This window comes from Somniosus microcephalus, chromosome 34 (assembly GCF_052327205.1).
Source record: "Somniosus microcephalus isolate GS21.2 chromosome 34, FLI_Smic_1.0, whole genome shotgun sequence".
In the NCBI taxonomy this organism is placed as follows: Eukaryota; Metazoa; Chordata; class Chondrichthyes; order Squaliformes; family Somniosidae; genus Somniosus; species Somniosus microcephalus.
In genome coordinates this window covers 8,042,951-8,065,409 of record NC_141020.1, presented here as the reverse complement: position 1 = coordinate 8,065,409, position 22,459 = coordinate 8,042,951, and the positions used below count along the sequence as shown (strand labels likewise).

At 49.8% G+C, this 22,459-nt stretch overlaps 1 protein-coding gene across 1 annotated transcript in view; it reads left to right on the top strand.

The window, feature by feature from the left end:
* Positions 1–8,958: 8,958 nt before the first annotated feature.
* Positions 8,959–22,459, top strand: part of ppp1r13l (protein phosphatase 1, regulatory subunit 13 like) — a 48,203-nt gene continuing 34,702 nt past the window's right edge. The window contains exon 1 of the mRNA XM_085973322.1: positions 8,959–9,182. The gene's annotated coding sequence lies outside the window, so the exon portion shown is untranslated. The remainder of the gene's footprint in view (positions 9,183–22,459) is intronic.

Here is a 22,459-nt window from a genome sequence, read left to right as displayed (position 1 = left end):
CAAAAAGCTGTAGAAGCTACATCATTACATAAATTTAAAACAGAAATAGACAGTTTCCTAGAAGTAAAGGGAATTAAGGGTTACGGGGAGCGGGCAGGAATTTGGACATGAGTCTAGGTTTGGATCGGTCATGGCCCTGTGGGTAGCGGAGCGGGCCCAGGGGCCGTGTAGCCTGATCCTGCTCCTATTTCGTGTGTCTAATTCTGTTAGATTCAGGAGATGGTTCTGTGATAGTAGATTGGCGGTTAGGATCAGATCAGCCATGATCTTATTGAATGGCGGAGCAGGCTCGAGGGGCTGATTGGCCTACTCCTGCTCCTATTTCTTATGTTCTCTCAAGTGGGCGTGAAAGATTCCACAGCACTATTTTGAAGAAGAGATGGGGAGTTTTCTCCGGTGTCCTGGGTCAATATTTATCCCTCAACCAACATCACTAAAAACAGATTATCGGGTCATTATCACATTGCTTGCTTGCTGTGTGCAAATTGGCTGCTGCTTTTCCTGCATTACAACAGTGACTACACTTTGAAAGTACTTATTGGCTGTAAAGCACATTGGGACGTTGCGAGGGTGTGAAAGTCAAGCCTTCTAATTGCGTTAGGATGTTGTACTACCCTCTTTTTCCCCCCTACTCTCTGACTGCAACCTGACAGAAGCTCTTAGACCCAATAAACGACATACAGATTCGCATTTATATAGCGCCTTTCACAACCTCAGGATGTCTCAAAGCGCTTTACAGCCAATGAGGTACTTTTGAAGTACAGTCGCTGTTGTAATGTAGGAAACGCAGCAGCCAATTTGCAAGCTCCCACAAACAGCAATGTGATAAATGAGCAGATAATCTGGTTCTTTTTTTTGAATTGGGGCCAGAACCTTTCTTTCCCACAGAGAAGCAGTGCAATCCAGAAAGGGAGTCACTTGGATGAGAAACTTCTAACCGCAGGCTCAAGAATCAATATTGACCTTTCGTCACTTGACTTAAGTTTGAACTGCGGAGCCGCACATAAGCACTTGGAGGAAGCGGGGTTGGGAAACGAGTCCTTTAACCTGCAGGGTGTGGTGGGGGGAAATTCAGACCAGAAAGAGAGGAGGTGACCTTCTGCTGGCACCGGTTCCCATGATTTAAATCCAGACTTAGTCCATTTGTATAAATCTGCTCTTGGGATTATATCGCATTCAAAAAGTACTTGGATATGCACTTGAGGTGCCGTAACCTACAGGGCTACGGACCAAGAGCTGGAAAGTGGGATTAGGCTGCGATTGCTCTTTTTCGACCAGCATAGACACGATGGGCCGAATGGCCCATTTCTATCCTATGATTCTAGCTTTTTTTGTTTTGGTTGTTGAACCGAAGAGCAACTTAAAACAGTTTCACCACCAAACGTATTTTTTTTTAAACAGAAGTTCAGGTTGCATTTATACTACAATTAGTGTCACTTCGGACCAGCGCTGCAGTTCCAGTGTGACTCGGGGACTAGCCTGCCTGACTGGGGCGAAGCAAAGGCGTGTGCTGCGCAGGCATTAGATTTGCACCACAACTTTTAGCGTCAGTGTAGTCTGCAGCCACGCTCCTGTTGTGTGAATGCGTGCAGTACTGCACTCCATCCTTGATTACAGCCTTGCGACTCCTTCGAGTGGTTCTGTTCTCGCTCTGTCGCAGATTTAAGCTGTTACCTTGATGGCGGATTTCATAGAATAGTATAGCACCGAAGGGGGCCATTCAGCCCATCGAGTTTGCGCCGGCTGTTTCGAAGAGCAATCCAGTTAGTCCCGCTCCCAAAACCTCTGCCCCCTAGAAGGACAAGGGCAGCAGGCGCACGGGAACAGCACCACTTCCAAGTTCCCCTCCAAGTCACATACCATCCTGACATGGAAATATATCGGCCGTTCCTTCATCATCGCTGGCTCAAAATCCTGGAACTCCCTCCCTAACAGCACTGTGGGAGCACCTTCACCACACGGACTGCAGCGGTTCAAGAAGGTAGCTCACCGCCACCTTCTCGAGGGCAATTAGGGATGGGCAATAAATGCTGGCCTTGCCAGCGATGCTCGCCTCCCATGAACGAATTTTAAAAAGTCTCGCTCGCTCAACCCCCCCCCCCGAGCAAATAATACCCTACCCTACCAATGTCGATGCTTTGATGGGATTTAGTGAAGGTTTTTTGCAATCATTTTAAATTTTCTCTCCTGACGGTACTCATTCTTACTGGATTACGGTGATACCGGCGCCCTCTTCCCCGCCCAAGTGGCCATTCTTCATGTGCGAGCAAAGGCGGTGACTGTTGGTGAGTTATTCAACTTCGTAAGGCATCACACCTTCACCCAATCTTGCCCTAAATCAAATCAAATCAACTTTTATTGTCATTGTTAGTGCACAAGTGCAGTACAATGAAATGTAGGCTTGCGGCTCCCGAGAGTGTACATTTGGATTAAGACATTTAAACATTCAACATACATTTGGCTTGTAGTATATTAACATAAACATAACCATAATAAAGTGCATTGGCAGATGTGCAGGCTTTAGAGTTTATTTGTGGAGTTCAGTAGGATGACAGCCCTGGGAAAGAAGCTGTTCCTAAATCTGGTCGTACGGGTGCGAATGCATCTGTAGCGTCTCCCAGATGGCAGGAGGGCGAACAGACTGTGGCTGGGGTGGGTAGGGTCTTTGATGATGGACCGTGACCTCCATAGACAGCATTTCTGGTATATGTGCTCTATGGTCGGTAGCCGGGTGCCGGTAATGCGTTGGGCAGTTTTGACTACCCGCTGCAGGGCTTTCCGGTCATAGTAGCTACAGCTGGCATACCATACTGTGATACAGTTTGTCAGGATGCTCTCTATGGTGCAGTGGTAAAAGTTAGAGAGGATCAGGGGTGACAGGTTACATCCCTTCAGCCTCCTTAGGAAATATAGGCGCTGCTGGGCCTTCTTCACCAGAGAGGAGGTATTGAGGGACCAGGAGAGGTCTTCCGTGATGTGGACTCCGAGGAACTTAAAGCTGTCCACCCTTTCCACCACAGCCCCATTGATGTGGATGGGGGTGTGACTTCCGCCTTTGGACTTCCTGGAGTCCACAATGATTTCTTTGGTTTTCTTGATGTTAAGGGCCAGGTTGTTGTCGGCGCACCAAACACACAAACATCACACACAAACTTTCCCCCAAGTGTCACTGAACAGCGATCAAAAATGCTGAGCCCTGACTGCATTCCCCCTCCTCCGCCCCCCGGGCATTCGGGTCCGGGTCTCTTGTTCCCCAAAACGTTAACCCGCCCCCTCTGTAGGATGCTGATTTGCTGCTCTTGTATTTCCGTTGGGTTTAATTTTTCTGATTTCATTTCAGATTTACAGCATTGGCATTTTTTTTTGTGTTTTGGCATCAGTTCTGGAATTTGAATTGTGCTTCGGTCTTGGCCTCGAATCAACGGGATCAAGCAGCACAAATAGTGTGAGTGAGCTCACCCAGCCCTCCCCATGCCTGACAACTGAGGCTTTGTCAGGACAGGAATGTGACCAATTGATCCACACAAATCTGCTACTCTTAACTCATTCTTTCCCCGCGGCCTCGAAACTGCAGAATGCAATCTCCCTCGGTCTTCCTACAATCAATAAACTTCTTTTTAAAACACCAGTTTGGGGTTTGCCCAACTACCCACACAATTTCTCTACGAGCGCATTGTGCGGTGGGCCTAAAAAGTTGGTTAAAAATTAACCCGGGCTGTATGGTGTTGTTGACACGCAGCTCTTGCGCAAGCGTTGCGGAGTGTTCAGCCGTGGCTCAGAGGGCGACACCCTCGCTTCTGAGTCAGAAGGCCGTGGGTTCAAGTCCCCACTCCAGAGACTCTGGTCGGTGCCAGTGCTGAGGGAGCGCCGCACTCCGTCTTCCGGATGAGGCATTAAACCGAGGCCCCCCTGTCTGCCCTCTCAGGTGGACGTAAAAGATCCCACGGCCACTATTCGTAGATGAGCAGGGGGGAGTTCTCCCCAGTGTCCTGAGGCCAATATTTATCCTTCAATCAACATCAGTAAAAACAGATTATCCGGTCATTATCACATTGCTGTTTGTGGGAGCTTGCTGTGTGCAGATTGGTTGCCGCGTTTCCTAGATTTATTTACAACAGCACTTAAAATTGGCTGTAAAATGTTTTGGGACGTCTTAAGGCACTATATATAATTCGAGTTCTTTCTTTCTATGTTCTGGTGTTCTGGTAGTGAAAGGTGCTTCCTGTACATTTTCCCTCAATCTTTTTTTCTCCCCCATTCACTCTGCGTCCATCTCGAAATTCTCCTGTGCCCCAGCCATGACTTTGTTTCCATTGCGTCAGTCATGGCTCAGTGGGTAGCACACTCGCCTCTGAGTCAGAAAGTTGTGGGTTCAAATCCCACTCCAGGGACTCGAGAGCACATAAGAGCTAGGCTGACACTCCCAGTGCAGTGCTGAGGGAGCGCCGCGCTGTCGGAGGTGCCGTCTTTCAGATGAGACGTTAAACCGAAGCCCCGTCTGCTCTCTCAGGTGGACATAAAAGATCCCACGGCCACTATTTCGAAGAAGAGCAGGGGGAGTTCTCCCCCGGTGTCCTGGGGCCAATATTTATCCCTCAACCAACATCACTAAAAACAGATGATCTGGTCATTATCACATTGTTGTTTGTGGGAGCTTGCTGTGCGCAAATTGGCTGCCGCGTTTCCTACATTACAACAGTGACTACACTTCTAAAAGTACTTCATTGGCTGTAAAGTGCTTTGAGACGTCCGGTGGTCGTGAAAGGCGCTATAGAAATTGATGTGAAGAAGGGGGTGGGGGGCGTCAGAGGTGCCCCGTCCTGCCTGTTCAGGTGGTTGTGAAAGATCCCATGGCACTAATAGAGCAGGAAGGTCAAAGATTCCTCCCTCCACTACCGCCAGCTACAGCAGATTGGCTGGTCACTCGTCTTCTTTGTTGGAAATTGCTGCAACTCTCCAAATTGATTGCTGTCTTCGCCTAAAAAACACAAGCAAAGAAGAAAAACGAGCATTTCTGCAGCACCTTTCACCATCTCAGCCCATCCCAAAGCGCTTCACAGCCAATGAAGTACTTTTTGAAGTGGAGTCACTGTTGTAATGTGGGAAACACGGCAGCCAATTTGCACACAGCAAGCTCCCACAAACAGCAAGCTCCCACAAACAGCAATGTGATAATGACCAGATCATCTGTTTTTAGTGATGTTGGTTGAGGGATAAATATTGGCCCAGGACACCGGGGAGAACTGCCCCCCTGCTCTTCTTCAAAATAGTGGCCGCGGGATCTTTTACGTCCACCTGAGAGAGCAGACGGGGGCCTCGGTTTAACGTCTCATCCAAAAGACGGTTCCTCCGACAGTGCGGCACTCCCTCAGCACTGCACTGGGCGCGTCAGCCTTAGATTCTTGTGCTCAAGTCACTGGAGTGGGTCTGGGACCCACAACTTTATGACTTTCGGAGTGCTGCTGACTGAGCCAAGGTTGACCTCAAAAAGAATTCATTGTCTGAGAAGACCTTTAGGCTGCCCTGAGGATGAGTTCAGGTGGCGTGTAAATGCTAATTTGTTCCGGTCGTTTTTGGTTCCTGAAAAAGCCAATCTGAATTTTGACTGGGGGAAGCTCACTTGGGACTTACTTTAATGAGGTTTCTGCTCTCCCGGTTGGACTATGGGTGGATCGGGTGCCTTCAGTGTGCCAGTGCAGCCTTCGGTCATCTGAGGAAGAGAGTGTTTGAAGACCAGGACCTCAAACCCGGCACCAAGCTCATGGTCTACAGAGCAGTAGTGATACCCGCCCTCCTGTATGCTTCAGAGACATGGACCATGTACAGCAGGCACCTCAAAGCAGTGGAGAGGTACCACCAACGCTGCCTCCGCAAGATCATGCAAATCCATTGGCAGGATAGGCGCACCAACGTCAGTGTTCTCGCTCAGGCCAACATCCCCAGCATCGAAGCTTTGATCACGCTCGATCAGCTCCGATGGATGGGCCACATCGTCCGCACGCCCGATACGAGACTCCCAAAACAAGCGCTCTACTTGGAGCTCCGGCACGGCAAGAGAGCCCCAGGTGGGCAGAGAAAACGCTTCAAGGACACCCTCAAAGCCTCCTTGAAAAAGTGTAACATCCCCACCGACACCTGGGAATCCCTGGCCCAAGATCGCACAAAGTGGAGGAGAAGCATCCGGGAAGGCGCCGAACACCTCGAGTCTCTTCGCCAAGAGCAAGTGGAAGCCAAGCACAGGCAGCGCAAGAAGCGCACGTCAACCCAAGCACCCCACCCACCCGCCCCTTCAACCACCGTCTGCCCCACCTGTGACAGAAACTGTAGGTCCTGCATTGGACTCATCAGTCACCTGTTTGTGGGAGCTTGCTGTGCGCAAATTGGCTGCCGTGTTTCCCACATTACAACAGTGACTCCACTTCAAAAAAAGTGCTTTATTAGCTGTAAGGCGCTTTGGGACATCCTGAGGTCGTGAAAGGCGCTATAGGAATGCAAGTCTTCCTTTTTATGTAGGACAGCTTTTTATTTGGAGCTTGGAAGGAACAACATTGGCCACACTTTGATCGATTAAGAGCCAAAACAAGGTTGTGACAGGGAGAGAGAAGGATTCAGTGTCAACCAAATTTAGGCATAAACCCCGTGTTGGGAAAGTACAGTTTATCAGACAGGAGGCATTGTCAGGATTTATGTGGCTGTCAAGGGCTGGCCAGATAACCTTTCCAGAATGCCCTCCATAATCCGATCCTGATAACCCTTGTTTTGAAAATGCACATTTCACATTCCACACTGCAGGCAACAGATACTTAAAGAGGGACTGCATTCCATTGCAATGCTGTTCCATGGAGATGGGCTTTATTTGTATCTCGCAGTCGTTCTTTATTACCCTGTTTTATGGTGTTAGGCTGCTAGCTGCAGTTAGCTGGAATGTAGGCAATCAGTGTGTGGCACCGTGCTGTGGAACTGTGAAGGGGAATGGACGGATTGAACGTGGTACATCATTGTCTGCTCTTGCTGTTGGTCAGGGTGAAAACTCATGGGGTGCCGGTTAGACCTTGATGAGAGTTCATGGGCAAGCAGGAGAATGGGTGTGCAGGGCATTAGTGCTAACTACAGCGTCACTCCAGACTCCGCCGTATGTGATTTTTAACTTGTGTTTACTGTGTGTTGCCTGTATCCACCAGTGCAGTGCTGAGGGAGCGCCGCACTGTCGGAGGTGCCGTCATTCGGATGTGACGTTAAACCAAGGCCCCGTCTGCGACGTTAAACCAAGGCCCCGTCTGCTCTCTCAGGAACCGATTGGATGACTGGTGACTGTCAATCAAATAGCATTCCCCCGCCCCCCCCCCCCCCCCCCCCCCATCTTTTATACAAGGTATAAAGGGATATGGAGCCAAGGCCGGTGGATGGAGTGAGATACAGATCAGCCAGGATCTGATTAAATGGCGGCACAGGCTCGAGGGGCTGAATGGCCTCCTCCTGTTCCTATAGAACTCTGAGTCAGAAGGTTGTGGGTTCAAGTCCCGCTCCAGGGACTTGAGCACATAAAGCTAGGCTGACACTCCCAGTGCAGTGCAGATTGGGTGACCGCTTTGCGGAACACCTCCGTTCAGTCCGTAAGGGTGACCCCGAGCTTCCGGTCGCTTGTCATTTTAATTCACTGCTCCATTCCCACTCGGACCTCACCGTCCTTGGCCTCTTGCATTGTTCCACGGAAGCTCAACGTAAACTCGAGGAACAGCACCTCATCTTCCGATTAGGCACTTTACAGCCTTCAGGACTCAATATCGAGTTCAACAATTTCAGATCATAACCTCGGCCCCTATTACATTTTTACTTATATTTTTTATCCACCCCTTTGTTTTGGTTTTTCCCTTCCCCCCCTTTCCTTTTTTTTCTCTCTCCCACATGGCAGCTGTCTCTCATTCTGCCAGAACACTTCACACCTAATCTGAGCCATCTTTTGTCTCCACTAGTCCTATCACCATCTCGTCTCGTTTTGAATACCTCTTAATGTCTCTTCACTTCTTTTGTTCTGTCCTAGCCCTGCCTTTCGATCTATTTCATTCCCTTTCCAGTTTTGAAAAAGGGTTTCGACCCAAAACGTCGACTCTAATTTCTCTCCACGGATGTTGCCTGGCCTGCTGAGTTTTTCCAGCATTTTCTGTTGTTACTCCCAGTGCAGTGCTGAGGGAGCGCCGCAATGTCTGAGGTGCCGTCTTTCGGATGAGACGTTAAACCGAGGCCCCGTCTGCTCTCTCGGGTGGACGTAAAAGATCCCGTGGCCACTATTTTGAAGAAAAGCAGGGGGGAGTTCTCCCCGGTGTCCTGGGGCCAATATTTATCCCTCAACCAACATAACAAAAACAGATGATCTGGTCATTATCACAGTGCTACTTGTGGGAGCTTGCTGTGCACAAATTGGCTGCCGCGTTTCCCACATTACAACAGTGACTACACTTAAAAAAAAAGTACTTAATTGGCTGTAAAGCGCTTTGAGACGTCCGGTGGTTGTGAAAGGCGCTATAGAAATGCAAGTCTTAGAATTATAGATTCATAGAGTGGTCAGAGCACAGAAGGAGGCCATTCGGCCCGTCGAGCCTATGCCGGCTCTCTGCAAGAGCACCTCAGCCGGTCGCACTCCCCCCGCCCTTTCCTTGTAGCCCTATCGCCAACATTTTGAACAAAGAAAATAAAATGCAAAAAAACACAATTTATTTTTTTAACGCCGGCGTGAGTTTTTTCTGCCCCCCGGGTGGTGGTGGGGGAGGTCGGTATCCGGGAGATTGATCCCCAATTCCTGGAGGCTCCAGGTCAATCCTGGAGAGGTTGGCAACAGGGTGGCTTGAGTCAGTGGCCTGGGACCGCGCGCGGGGGCTGCCGGTAGTTGGAGTCCCATGCGCCCAGTGTGTGTGTGTGTGTGGAGGGGGAGAAAGACTACAAGTCCCGGCGGGTAGCGCGGCGCCTGCGCAGAGCTGCCGCCTCCCCCCACACCTGCGGGCTGCACCTGGAGCCCGCAGCTGGGCTGGGGCGAGCATTGCGCCTGCGCCGGGACAGTGCGGAGAAAAGTTCGCTGGAGGGAGGAGGAAAGTTTTCTCGTCTGCAGACTTCGGCTAAAACTTTTTCTTTTTTTTTTGTTTTTTGTTTTCCTTTTTTTGGAGTTGTCAGTGGAGCCGCAGCTACAGGTGAGCGAGAGCCTGCAAGTGGTACTGAGGCCAACTCCCCCTCCCCCCACCCACTCAACCCCTCCCAATGTTTTCTGTAGCCCAATCCCGCAACCTGGGGCTCTATAACTCCCGCTCCCCTTTAACTGGGTTTCTTTTGTACATTTGTTTCTCCCCGAAGGCAATGGCTCCTTACCTTGGGCTGCAGCTGCAGTGAGTAAGGACGAGCTGGTCGGCAAGGGAAGGCATCACTGCCTATTTGTTTGTGGGATTGTTGTGGTTTGGGGTGGGGTGGGGTGAGGGTTGGGTTTGGGTTGCAGTGGCACCGTACCGTACTGTACCGTGGTCATCGTGCCCACTTTGATTTGATAGAGGTGTACAAGATTATGACAGGTTTGGATAGGCTAGACGGGGAAAGGCTGTTCCCACTAGTTGATGGTACAAGGACTAGGGGACACAGATTTAAGGTTTTGGGCAAGAGATACAGGGGGGATGTGAGGAAAAACTTTTTTACGCAGCGAGTGGTGAGGACCTGGAACTCGCTGCTGACGGAAGTGGTGGAAGCGGAGACGCTCAGTTTTCAAGGGGAGACTGGATAGGCACTTGAGGGAAATAAACTTGCAGGGCTACGGGGATAGAGTGGGGGAAATGGGACTGACTGGATTGCTCGACAGAGAGCTGGCACGGACTCGATGGGCCGAATGGCCGCCTCCTGTGCCGTTGGGACTCTATGACTTGGCGGGGAGACCAGCGCACAGCGATGAAGAACAGGTTGCCCCGGTTGATTTGCTGCTCCCCAGCCTGGGGGAGGTGAAGGGTGGTTGAAGCCAATTAAAACGCCCAACACCACCCAAACCAACGCCCCAGCTGCAATCAGTTAACCCAACATTCTTGGCTGTTTTGCTGCAGGTTAGATTCTTGAATTTGGAGGATTCTGCTGATGTTCGGTGTCTGATGTAGGGCAAAATACTATTCGGCGTGTCTGACTGTGAATGTATCGCCAGACCTGTCCTCGGGTCCGCACCATTTGTGGAGTGAGGTTCTTTCACACCGCAGCTAGTTGAAGTAACTATTGCTTTGCAAAATATAACATAACAGTGCTGAACCGGTCCTGAAAGAAAGGAAGACTTGTACAGCACCTTTCACGACCACCGGACGTCTCAAAGCACTTTACAGCCAATGAAGTACTTTTTGAAGTGTAGTCACTGTTGTAATGTGGGAAAGGCGGCAGCCAAATTGCGCACAGCAAGCTCCCACAAACAGCGATGTGATAATCAGATAATCTGTTTTTAGTGATGTGATTGAGGGATAAATATTGGCCCCAGGACACCAGGGAGAACTTCCCCCTGCTCTTCGAAATAGTGGCTGTGGGATCTTTTACGTCCACCTGAGAGAACAGACGGGGCCTCGGTTTAACGTCTCATCCGAAAGATGGCAACTCCGACAGCGCGGCACTCCCTCAGCACTGGGAGTGTCAGCCTAGATTTTTGTGCTCAAGTCCCTGGAGTGGGACTTGAACCCACGACCTTCTGACTCAGAGGCGAGAGAGTGCTGCCCACTGAGCCACGGTGGCATGTTTTGGTGCATCGATTGGTGGCGGTGACGCTTCGTGACTTTCTGCAGTTCCCAGCATGCAATGGCGGCCGTGGCGAACCCTCCGAAGCAGTTTAAAACCATTTCTGAAGCAATTTACATCTTGCAAGGCAGTGAACAGCAGAGGCTGCTCTTGCGTCTGGGGATTTATGAACTGGTGATTGTTGAGGCTGTCTTCAATCACAGCTGTGCTGGATCAAACGTGGCCAAACTTGTCCCTGTTTCCAGTTCCGAGTCTGTAATTCAGCCTCCCGAGTTTGAGCAGAGGGAAGCAAATTGACAGCTTGTGATTCCGATACAAGGGGGCCGTGCCAAAGATTAGGAGCAGGACCCCCTCATCTAGGCCTTTGTCGCCTCGAGACTCGGTTAATTCTCCACCATCCTTAACCTCCACTTATCCAAAGTGCAGTCACCAAAATATGTTTTGAAAGAAAGACTGACATTTATACCAGACGACCCAAAGCGCTTTACAGTCAATGAAGCACTTTTTGAAGTGTAGTCACTGTTGTAATGTGGGAAACACGGCAGCCAATTTGCGCACAGCAAGCTCCCACAAACAGCAATGTGAGAATGACCAGATCATCTATTTTAGTGATGTTGATTGAGGGATAAATATTGGCTCCAGGACACCGGGGATAACCCCCCCTGCTCCTCTTCGAAATAGTGGCCGTGGGATCTTTTACGTCCACCTGAGAGAGCAGACGGGGCCTCAGTTTAACGTCTCATCCGAAAGACGGCACCTCCGACACTGCGCTGGGAGTGTCGGCCTGGATTTTTGTGCTCAAGTCCCTGGAGTGGGACTCGCAACCTTCTGGACTAAGACCCACTCGCCAACCCCGTCATCTAGCGCAAGAAATTTGAAAACCGCACCTTAATTCCTCCGTGGCCGCGCCCCATCCTATCTCTGCAACTCCTCCAGCCCTGTATCCCTTTCCCACACCCTCCAGTCCTTTATATCGGTTTCTGAATTAACCTCGCCCTCCAGTAGACCCGACTCTTCGCTGATCGAAAGACTGAACAGGCTTGGGGGTTCTTTTCCCCTCGATGAGAAGGCTGAGGGGGTGACCTGATGGAAGTCTTTTAGGATTATCACAGGGTTTGATAGGGTGGACGTGGAGAAAGTGTTTCCCCTTGTGAGGGAGACCAGAACAAAGGGGCCATAAATATAAAATGAAAACAGGAAATGCTGCAAGCACTCAGCAGGTCAGGCTGTGGAGAGAGAAACAGAGTTGACGTTTCGGGTCGGTGACCTTTCGTCAGAACTGGAAAAAGTTTAGAGATGTAACAGGTTTTAAGCAAGTGCAGGGGGGCTGGGAAAGTCGGGGGGTGGGCAGGGGAGAACAAAAGGGAAGGCCTGTGACGGGGTGGAAGGCAGGAGCGATTAAAAGACGAAAGGCAATGGTAATGGGACAAGTAAAGGAACATTGGGGAGACCGAACCCAGGTTGGGTGATCTATTTGCGGAACGCCTCCGTTCAGTCCGCAAGCGTGACCCCGAGCTTCCGGTCGCCTGTCACTTTAATTCACCGCTCTCCGTCCTCGGCCTCTTGCACTGTTCCAACGAAGCACAACGTAAGCTCGAGGAACAGCACCTCATCTTTCGATGGGGCGCTTTACAGCCTTCCGGACTCGGATAATAAATCTAATAAAGAATTCAGGCGAAACTTCTCCACTCGCAGTGGTTGGACTGTGGACTGCGCCACCACAAGGAGTGGCTGAGGAGAGTAGAATAGATGCCTTTAAGGGAAAGCTAGATACGTACATGAGCGAAAAGACAGACTTGCATTTTTACAGCTCCTTTCACGTCCACCGGACGTCTCAAAGCTCTTTACAGCCAATGAAGTATTTTTTGAAGTGTAGTCACACTTGTAATGTGGGAAAAGCAGCAGCCAATTTGCGCACAGCAAGCTCCCACAAACAGCAATGTGATAATGACCAGATCATCTGTTTTTAGTGATGTTGATTGAGGGATAAATATTGGGACAGGACACCGGGGAGAGCTCCCCTGTTCCTCTTCGAAATGGCGCCATGGGATCTTTTACGTCCACCTGAGAGAGCAGAAGGGGCCTCGGTTTAACGTCTCATCCGAAAGACGGCACCCCTGACACTCCCAGCGCAGTGCTGAGGGAGCGCTGCACTATCAGCCTGGATTTTTGTGCTCAAGTCTCTGGAGTGGGACTTGAACCCACAAACCTTCAGACTCTGAGGCGAGGGTGCTGCCCACTGAGCCACGGCTGACACACGAGGGAGCAAGGAATAGAAGGGATATGTTGATGGGGTGAGATGACGAGGGGTGGGAGGAGGCTCATGTGGAGCATAAACACCGACATGGACCGAATGGCCTGTTTTGTTCTGTACATACAATGCAATAGACTCAAAGTCCAGCCCTGCACCATTCCACCGCTCTCTACCTCTATTTTAAAAAAAAACTTTAAGACCCAACTTTTCAACCAAGACTTCAGTAACTTTTCCCGATCTCTCCCTTCATTCCCATATCTAATGCTACCTGTGAAGCTCCGCGGGGTAGTGTTTTTTTTTTTAACGTTAAAGGTACTATATCAAAGCACGTCGTTGCTGTACGAAGGCAAGTCAGTTTAGCCCAGACAGTTTGTCCAAAAACGTTCCTCGCTCTACGACGTTTTTAGTCTCAATCGAGGAATGGTTGCTTGGGGGAGGTGTCGGAGGCCTTATGGTGCCGTAGGGACAGGAGGAGGCCATTCAGCCCCTCGAGCGATTCAGTGTGATCCTGGCTGATCTGTGACCTAACTCCATATACCCGCCTTTGTCCCACAACCCTTAATACCTTTGGTTAACAAAAATCTATCAATCTCAGCTTTAAAATTAATTGATCTAGCATCAATTGCTGTTTGCGGAAGAGAGTTCCAAACTTCTCCCACCCTTTGTGTGTAGAAGTGTTTCCTAATTTCACTCCTGAAAGGTCTGGCTCTAATTTTTAGACTTTGTCCCCTAGTCCTAGAATCCCCAACCAGCGGAAATAGTTTCTCTCTATCTACCCTATCTGTTCCCCTTAATATCATGAAAACTTCGATCAGATCACCCCTTAACCTTCTAAATTCCAGGGAATACAACCCTAGTTTGTGTAATCTCCTCGTAACTTAACCCTTGCAGTCCTGGTATCATTCTGGTAAACCTACGCTGCACTCCCTCCAAGGCCAATATATCCTTCCTAAGGTGTGGTGCCCAGAACTGCTCACAGTGCTCCAGGTGTGGTCAAACCAGGGCTTTGCACAGCTGCAGCATAACTTCTACCTCCCTTGTACTCAAGTCCTCTGATCTGTACCCCTCAACCCTATTTACCTGCCTTTGAAACATATCCCTTGACACCATACCTACTAATAATGATCTGTCGAATTCAATCTTGAAAATTTCAGTTGATCCCCCTTCCCAGCTTCCACAGCCTTCTTGGGGGGGGGGGGGGAGAGAATTTCACATTCCCACCTCCCTTAATGTGAAGAAATTCTTCCTGATTTCACTCCAGAATGGCCGAGCTCTAATTTTAAGGTTGTGCCCCCCTTGTGCTGGACCAACCTGCAGAAGGGGAGAGTGACCGTAGTTTCAAAAATCGATTTTTAGATTGGACTGTTGACTGGGCACAATTGCCGAGAGTTCATCCTCACCTACTGTAGATTCACCAGGATGTTACCTGGGCTGGAGCGCTTCAGCTATGAAGAGAGACACGGCGGATTGGGGGCGGCTGCGGGGACTGGCTTCGATCCACACTGATGACTGGCAATAGCTTGTCGTATTTACTCTGCGATTCCGACTTGCTCGAGGCCGTATGTGCTGGGCGTGGTCACTGAGACCCATCTTTTCGATAGGTCTGAAATTTAAAAAGAAAACACAGAACTTGAAACAAGAGTTCTGATGGAAGGTCGTTTGACCTGAAACCACGCTCTCTCTCTTTCAGCTGTCATAGTCATACAGCACAGAAAGAGGCCCTTCGGCCCATCATGTCCCGCAGCCGGCCATCAAGCCCCGTCTATTCTAATCCCATTTTCCAGCACTTGGTCCGTAGCCTTGTATGCTATGGCGTTTCAAGTGCTCATCTAAATGCTTCTTGAATGTTGAGGGTTCCTGCCTCTACCACCCTTTCAGGCAGTGAGTTCCAGATTCCAACCACCCGGAGGGAGCGCCGCACTGTCGGAGGTGCCGTCTTGAGACGTTAAAACCGAGGCCCCCGTCTGCTCTAATAACAGAAAATGCTGGAAAAAACTCAGCAGGCCAGGCAACATCCGTGGAGAGAAAATAGAGTCGACGTTTCGGGTCGAAACCTTTTTCAAAACTGGAAAGGAAATGAAATAGATCGAAGGCAGGGCTGGGAGAGAACAAGAAGAAGTGAAGAGACATTAAGAGGTATTCAAAACGAGACGAGATGGTTTCCTCTACATTGGGGAGACCAAATGCAGATTGGGTGACCGCTATGTGGAACACCTCCGTTCAGTCCATAAGGGTGACCCCGAGCTTCCGGTCGCCTGTCATTTTAATTCAACGCTCCATTCCCACTCGGACCTCACCGTCCTTGGCCTCTTGTATTGTTCCACGGAAGCTCAACGTAAACTCGAGGAACAGCACCTCATCTTCCGATTAGGCACTCTGCAGCCTTCCGGACTCAATATCGAGTTCAACAATTTCAGATCATAACCTCGGCCCCTATTAACACATTTTTAGAAACATAGAAGATAGGAGCAGAAGTCGGCCATTCGGCCCTTCGAGCCTGCTCCGCCATTCAATGTGATCATGGGCTGATCATCCAAATTCAGTACCCGGTCCCTGCCTTCTCCCCATATCCCTTGATCCCTTTAGCCTCAAGAAATATATCCAACTCTTTCTTGAATATATTTAATGAACTGGCCTCCACCGTCCTCTGTGGTAGAGAATTCCACAGGTTCACCGCTCTCTGGGTGAAGAAATTCCTCCTCATTTCAGTCCTAAATGGCTTACCCCTTATCCTTAGACTATGACCCCTGGTTCTGGACTCCCCGGCCATCAGAAACATCCTTCCTGCATCTAGTCTGTCCCGACCTGACAGAATTTTATAGGTTTCGATGAGATCCCCTCTCAATCTTCTAAACTCCAGTGAGTATAAGCCCAATCGACACAATCTCTCCTCATACGTCATTCCTGCCATCCCAGGTATCAGCCTGGTGAATCTTCGCTGCACTCCCTCCTTCAGCGACTGGTGCACAAGGACCCCCAGGTCTCTTTGCACTTCCCCTTCTCCCAATCTATTGCCATTCAAATAATCTGTCTTCCTGTTTTTGCCACCAAAGTGGATAACCTCACATTTATCCACATAGTGCATTTGCCATGTTTCTGCCCAATCACCCAACCTGTCCAAATCGTACTGGAGTTTCCCGACATCCTCCTCGCAGCTTACCCTCCCGCCCCTTGTAATTTGTCCACTCCTTGCCCCCCCGCCCCCCCCCCCCCCCCCCTTTCCTTTTGTTTCTCTCTCGCACCTGGCAGCTATCTCTTGCCCTGCCAGTACACTTTACACCTAATCTCAGCGTATTACCATTTCGTCTAGCTCTTTTGTTTCTTTCACTTCTTTTGCCCTGCCTTCGGTCTGTTTTCTTTTCTTTCCAGTTTTGAAGAAGGGTTCGACCCGAAACGTCAACTCAAATTTCTCTCCAAGGTTGTTGCCTGGATCATCACAGTTGCTGTTTTGTGGGAAGCTTGCTGTGCGCAAATTGGCTGCCAACAGGGAGAGATGAGTGAAGGGCGAATAAGTAGAAGATACAGTTAAGAGGGAGCTCGATGAAACAGCTGAGTAGGTGTAAAGTGAATGAGGAAGAGATATGCTGAGGTGGGAGAGAAAAAGGAAGGGGGGGGGGGGAGGAGCTGGTGTGGAGCATAAACACCGGCACGGACCAGTTGGGCCGAATGGCCTGTTTCTGTGCTGTAGCCTTGATATGTATCGCGCTATGTAACAATAATGGTTTTGTTGGTTTGAAACGTGTCCGGTGACAATCCGCATCCGGCGACAGTACAGATTGTGCCAATATGAGGTGGTTTGACTTCAAAGCTTTTGAAGGGTGTGGTGACGCAGCTTGGCATATTGTGTGCTAAACAGCTAATTTCACATTCCAGAGAGAGAGCTCTGCTCCTCCCCCATGGCAAATTCTTTCACTTCACCTCCTTTCGACAGTTGTGCGGTTACCTTCTAAGTTTAATGATTACTATTGCAAGGAGTGTTGACGCATCCTTCATTTAAGTCATAAGGGAGGGTGTGTGAAATTTCCACTGAAATGTCTAAGGTGGCTCATTGGGTCGCACTCCCGTCTCAGTCATGACGGTTGTGGGTTCGAGCCCCACTCCAGCGACTTGAGCACACACAAAAATCCAGCTGTTCACAATATATATTAATGATCTGGACGAGGGAATTGGATGTCATATCTCCAAATTTGCAGACGACACAAAGCTGGGTGGGAGGGTGTGCTGTGAGGAGGATGTCGTGAGACTCCAGTATGATTTGGACAGGTTGGGTGATTGGGCAGAAGCATGGCAGATGCACTATAATGTGGATAAATGTGAGGTTATCCACTTTGGCAAAAACAGGAAGGCAGATTATTATCTGAATGGCAATAGATTGGGAGAAGGGGAAGTGCAAAGAGACCTGGGTGTCCTTGTGCACCAGTCGCTGAAGGTAAGCATGCAGGTGCAGCAGGCGATTAAGAAGGCAAATGGTATGTTGGCCTTCGTAGCGAGAGGGTTTGCGTACAAGAATAAGGATGTCTTGCTGCAGTTGTACAGGGCCTTGGTGAGACCGCACCTTGAGTATTGTGTGCAGTTTTGGTCGCCTTATCTGAGGAAGGACGTTCTTTGCCATGGAAGGAGTTCAGCGAAGATTCACCAGGCTGATACCTGGGATGGCAGGAATGACGTATGAGGAGAGATTGGGGTCGATTGGGCTTGTACTCACTGGAGTTTAGAAGATTGAGAGGGGATCCCATTGAAACCCTATAAAATTCTGTCAGGCCTGGACAGACTAGATGCAGGAAGGATGTTTCTGATGGCCGGGGAGTCCAGAACCAGGGGTCATAGTCTAAGGATAAGGGGTAAGGCCATTTAGGACAGAGATGAGGAGGAATTTCTTCACCCAGAGAGTGGTTAACCTGTGGAATTCTCTGCCACAGAGGGCGGTGGAGGCCAGTTCATTAAATATATTCAAGAAGGAGTTGGATATATTTCTTAAGGCTAAAGGGATCAAGGGATATGGGGAGAAGGCAGGGACAGGGTACTGAATTTGGATGATCAGTCATGATCTCATTGAATGGCGGAGCAGGCTCGAAGGGCCGAATGGCCTACTCCTGCTCCTATCTTCTATGTTTCTATGGACTCCCAGCGCGGTACCGAGGGAGCGCCGCACTGTCGGAGGTGCCCGTCTTTCGGATGAGACGTTAAACCGAGGCCCCCGTCTGCCCCCTCGGGTGGACGTAAAAGATTTGGCAGAAGAGCTGGGTGTTCACCCCGCTGTCCCGGCCCAATACTTCTCCTTCAACCGACATCAGCAATGAATACAGATTACTGGCAACGTTCCCTTTAAGCCGCACAGCTCTCCATGCACCGTTAAAACTCGCGCGGGCACACTAATCTGCAAGTGGGCCGCGCACACCAAAAAAGAAATTGCGGGGGAACGTTGATTACTGGTCATTATCACAGTGTTGTTTGTGGGAGCTTGCTGTGCGCAAATTGGCTGCAGTTATAACAAGTGACAACACTTCAAAAGCACTTCATTGGCTGTAAAGCGCTTTGGGTCGTCCTGCGGCCATGAGAGGTGCTGTAGAAATGCTAGTCTTGCTTTTCCTTTTTCTTGCGCAGAAGTAGAACGCTTAGATTCGGCGCTTCCGAGCCCGATTGTGTCTGGAGAGATCACTTTGAGCCATGTAAGACTAGGGCACTGGTTTTCAAACTTTGATGCCTTCCTGGTGACCCCCCTGTGGATATTGAGACAGCAGGGGGCGTTCTCCCCGGTGTCCTGGCCAATATTTACCCCTCAGCTGACGGATTTACTATTTTTGTGTTATATTCCCCACCCTAGCCAAAGACGCTAAGGTTGTGATTGGCGCTGAACACTGTGCAGTCGTCAGCGAACATCCCCATTTCTGGCCTTATGTTGGAGGGAAGGTCATTGATGAAGCAGCTGAAGCTGGTTGGGCCTAGGACACTGCCCTGAGGAACTCCTGCAGCGATGTCCTGGGGCTGTGATGATTGACCTTCAACCACCACAACCATCTTCCTTTGTGCTAGGTATGACTCCAGCCAATGGAGAGTTTTCCCCCCGATTCCCATTGACTTCAGTTTTACTAGGGCTCCTTGATGCCACACTCGGTCAAATGCTGCCTTGATGTCAAGGGCAGTCACTCTCACCTCATCTCTGGAATTCAGCTCCTTTGTCCATGTTTGGACCAAGGCTGTAATGAGGTCGGGAGCCGAGTGGTCCTGGCAGAACCCAAACTGGGCAGCGGTGAGCGGGTTATTGGCGAGTAAGTGCTGCTTGATAGCACTGTCGATGACACCTTCCATCACTTTGCTGATGATTGAAAGTAGACTTATGGGGTGCTAATTGGCCAGGTTGGATTTGTCCTGCTTTTGTGGACAGGACATACCTGGGCAGTTTTCCACATTGTTGAATAGATGCCGGTGTTGTAGCTGTACTGGAAAGGCTTTGCTAGAGGTGCGGCTAGTTGTGGAGCACAAGTCTTCAGCACGATAGCCGGGATGTTGTCGGGGCCCACAGCCTTTGCTGTATCCAAAGTGATGTTGGATGAGGGATAAATATTGGCCAGGACACTGGGGAGAACTCCCTTGCTCTTTTGAGATAGCGGCCGTGGGATCTTTTACATCAATCCGAGAGGGCAGACGGGGCCTCGGTTTAACGTCTCATCTGAAAGACGGCTCCTCAGACAGTGCAGCACTCCCTCAGCACTGCACTGGAGTGTCAGCCTGGATTTTTGTGCTCCAGTCTCTGGAGTGGGACTTGAACCCACAACCTTCTCAATTCAATTCAATTCAATTTTATTTGTCATATATGCAGCAAACGCGTGTACTGCACAATGAAATGTTGATTTTTACGAGTCCTCCCAACATTTGGAATAAATATGGCATAGCAATGATAAATATACTAATAGAAATACAGTAATAATAAATAAAACAACAGTAATAATTAATAATAAATTATACGTTCATGAGTCTTATGGCCTGGGGGTAGAAGCTGTTTCGAAACCTGCTGGTACGAGACCGTATGCTTCGGTATCTCTTACCGGACGCGAGCAGGGCGAAGAGGTTGTGGCTGGGGTGGCTCGCATCTTTAATGATTCTCAGGGCTTTCCCCCGGCACCTCTCGGGGTAGATATCCTGCACAGCAGGTAGTTTAATTCCTATAGTATGTTGTGCAGCTTTCACCACCATCTGTAGAGCCTTGCGGTCTGTGGCGGTGCAGTTGCCATACCAGGTAGTGATGCAGGTGGACAGGATACTCTCGATGGTGCACCGGTAGAAGTTGGTGAGAATCTGGGGGGCCATTCCAAATTTCTTCAGTCTCCTGAGGAAGAACAGGCGTTGGCATGCCTTCTTGGTTACGACGTCGATGTGATTGGACCACATTAAGTCCTCTGTAATGAATACACCCAGGAATTTGAAGCTGCTAACCCTCTCCACCTCAGCCCCTTCGATGTAGATTGGGGTGTGTCCCTCTCCCTGCCCCTTCTGACTCGGGAGGTGAGAGTGTGGCCCACTGAGCCACGGTAGCATGTGGGTCGTAGCTGCGATGGGAGCGCGGTTTCCTGTAGAATTGGCAGATCAGCTGATTTTCTGCCTTGCACCTCACTGCTGTGCTAGGGAGTGGAGAATACATTTGGGATAAGGCGAGAGAGCGAGGGGGGTGGTGGCGGGCCCTCATCGGGGGATATCAAATGCTGGACGGGTGTAGGTGGTTTGCCTTGGTGGTTCTGATCACCTCTCCTACTTGGTTCTCGATGACGGGAATTACGGTGAACAGGATTGGAACACAGACAAGCTTTTCGGACTCAACCGTCCGGTGTTTAATAAGGTTAACACACACACCCGCCTCCGGTACATAAAATGCCTGGTGGTGTAAAACAAACAGTACAGGAAACTTTCTGGTATCCGGCACTGACGGGACCGAGCTGGTGCCGGTTGATCAACACTGACGGAAAAACGAGCGCTAATGTTAAAACATACGGAGCTTCTGAGCTCCGTCTGAAGCAACAAATCTGCAACAGCCTCAAAACAGTCGGTGCAGCTTGCAAGTGTCTCTAGCTAAGCAACAGCTTCAGCTAGACGCTCGCAGAGCCACGAATGGAGAAAAAAAGCAACGAAAAGTAAAAAAAAGTTATCTGAACCGACTCCTGAATTTTGCCGGTGGATAGAGCGTTCTGGATATTTAACCTCCGGTTAAACGAAAGTTTCCTGTACAACAATACAACTTGGCCCGTCGAACAGGCCCCTGTCTAGTGTTAAGACGCCTAAAATCACACTGTGTTGCTATACAGAGTATAACATGGACTTATCCCACAAACCCCGGAACATACACACACAACCGCCCCACCATGCCCCTCTGGATTGGTTGGGACGCACAACACCCCCTCACACAGTACTGGTGGTCTTAAGGATGCGTGGGCTTGGACAATGCTCACCCCATTGTCCGTTTTCTTGCTCACTGCTCCCCTGTGTAGAGCGTGTCTCCTGGTTCCGTATCGCCGATGCGGTGTCCAAGTCCCAGTTTCAAGGTTCGTTCCTACAGTCGGAGAGCAAGGCGCGGCTCTTGTCGCTCGTGATGGTTTCTTCTCTCCATCTCGGACGGAGTGCTCGGTTCTTGGATCAGAGATGAGGGCACGCGAAGGCGAGAGAGAGCGAGAATGGCCAAAGCTGCCTTCTTTTATACCCTAAAAGTTCATTAAGGTCTGTGTATTGCAGTGATGTCTTTTTAATCGCGCTTCTTTGTCTGTCTGGTTTCCCGCCCTTCGGGGCTATCCCATCTCGATGCTGGTGTTAATGGCAGATGATGGGCTGCACTTCTCACCCGATCCCGGGTTAAGTGGTTTCCCATTATTTTCCAATGGCCCTCCATCCTCTGCCCATCACCGTATGAGTCACCTGCCCGAGCCCATTGTTTCCCAGAGAACTCTGTCTGCTCAGACATTCTCCCGTAATCAGTTTGTCGGCCTGGCTGGAATCTCCGTCCATTATGAACACCTGGGCCTTTCCCATCTTTTCTATACAGGCTGCTGGTCAATCAGCAGTAACAATCATACAAAATGTCTGATACAAAAAAAATCTTTGGGGCCTGTGCTGATGCTTACAGGGACTACGAGAATAAACATGTGGAATGGCTGAATGGCCTGATGAGTGATGGTGTAGAATGGGCCTATAATCTCTGGAGTTTAGAAGAATGAGAGTTGATCTCATTGAAACATACAAGATTCTGGAGGGGATCGACAGAGTAGATGCGGAGAGGTTGTTTCCCCTGGCTGGAGAGTCTAGAAATAGGGGGCATAGTCTCAGGATAAGGGGTCGGCCATTTAAGACTGAGATGAGGAGGAATTTCTTCACTCGGAGGGTGGTGAATCTTTGGAATTCTCTACCCCAGAGGGCTGTGGAGGCTCAGTCGTTGAGTATATTCAAGGCTGAGATCGATAGATTTTTGGACTCTAGGGGAATCGA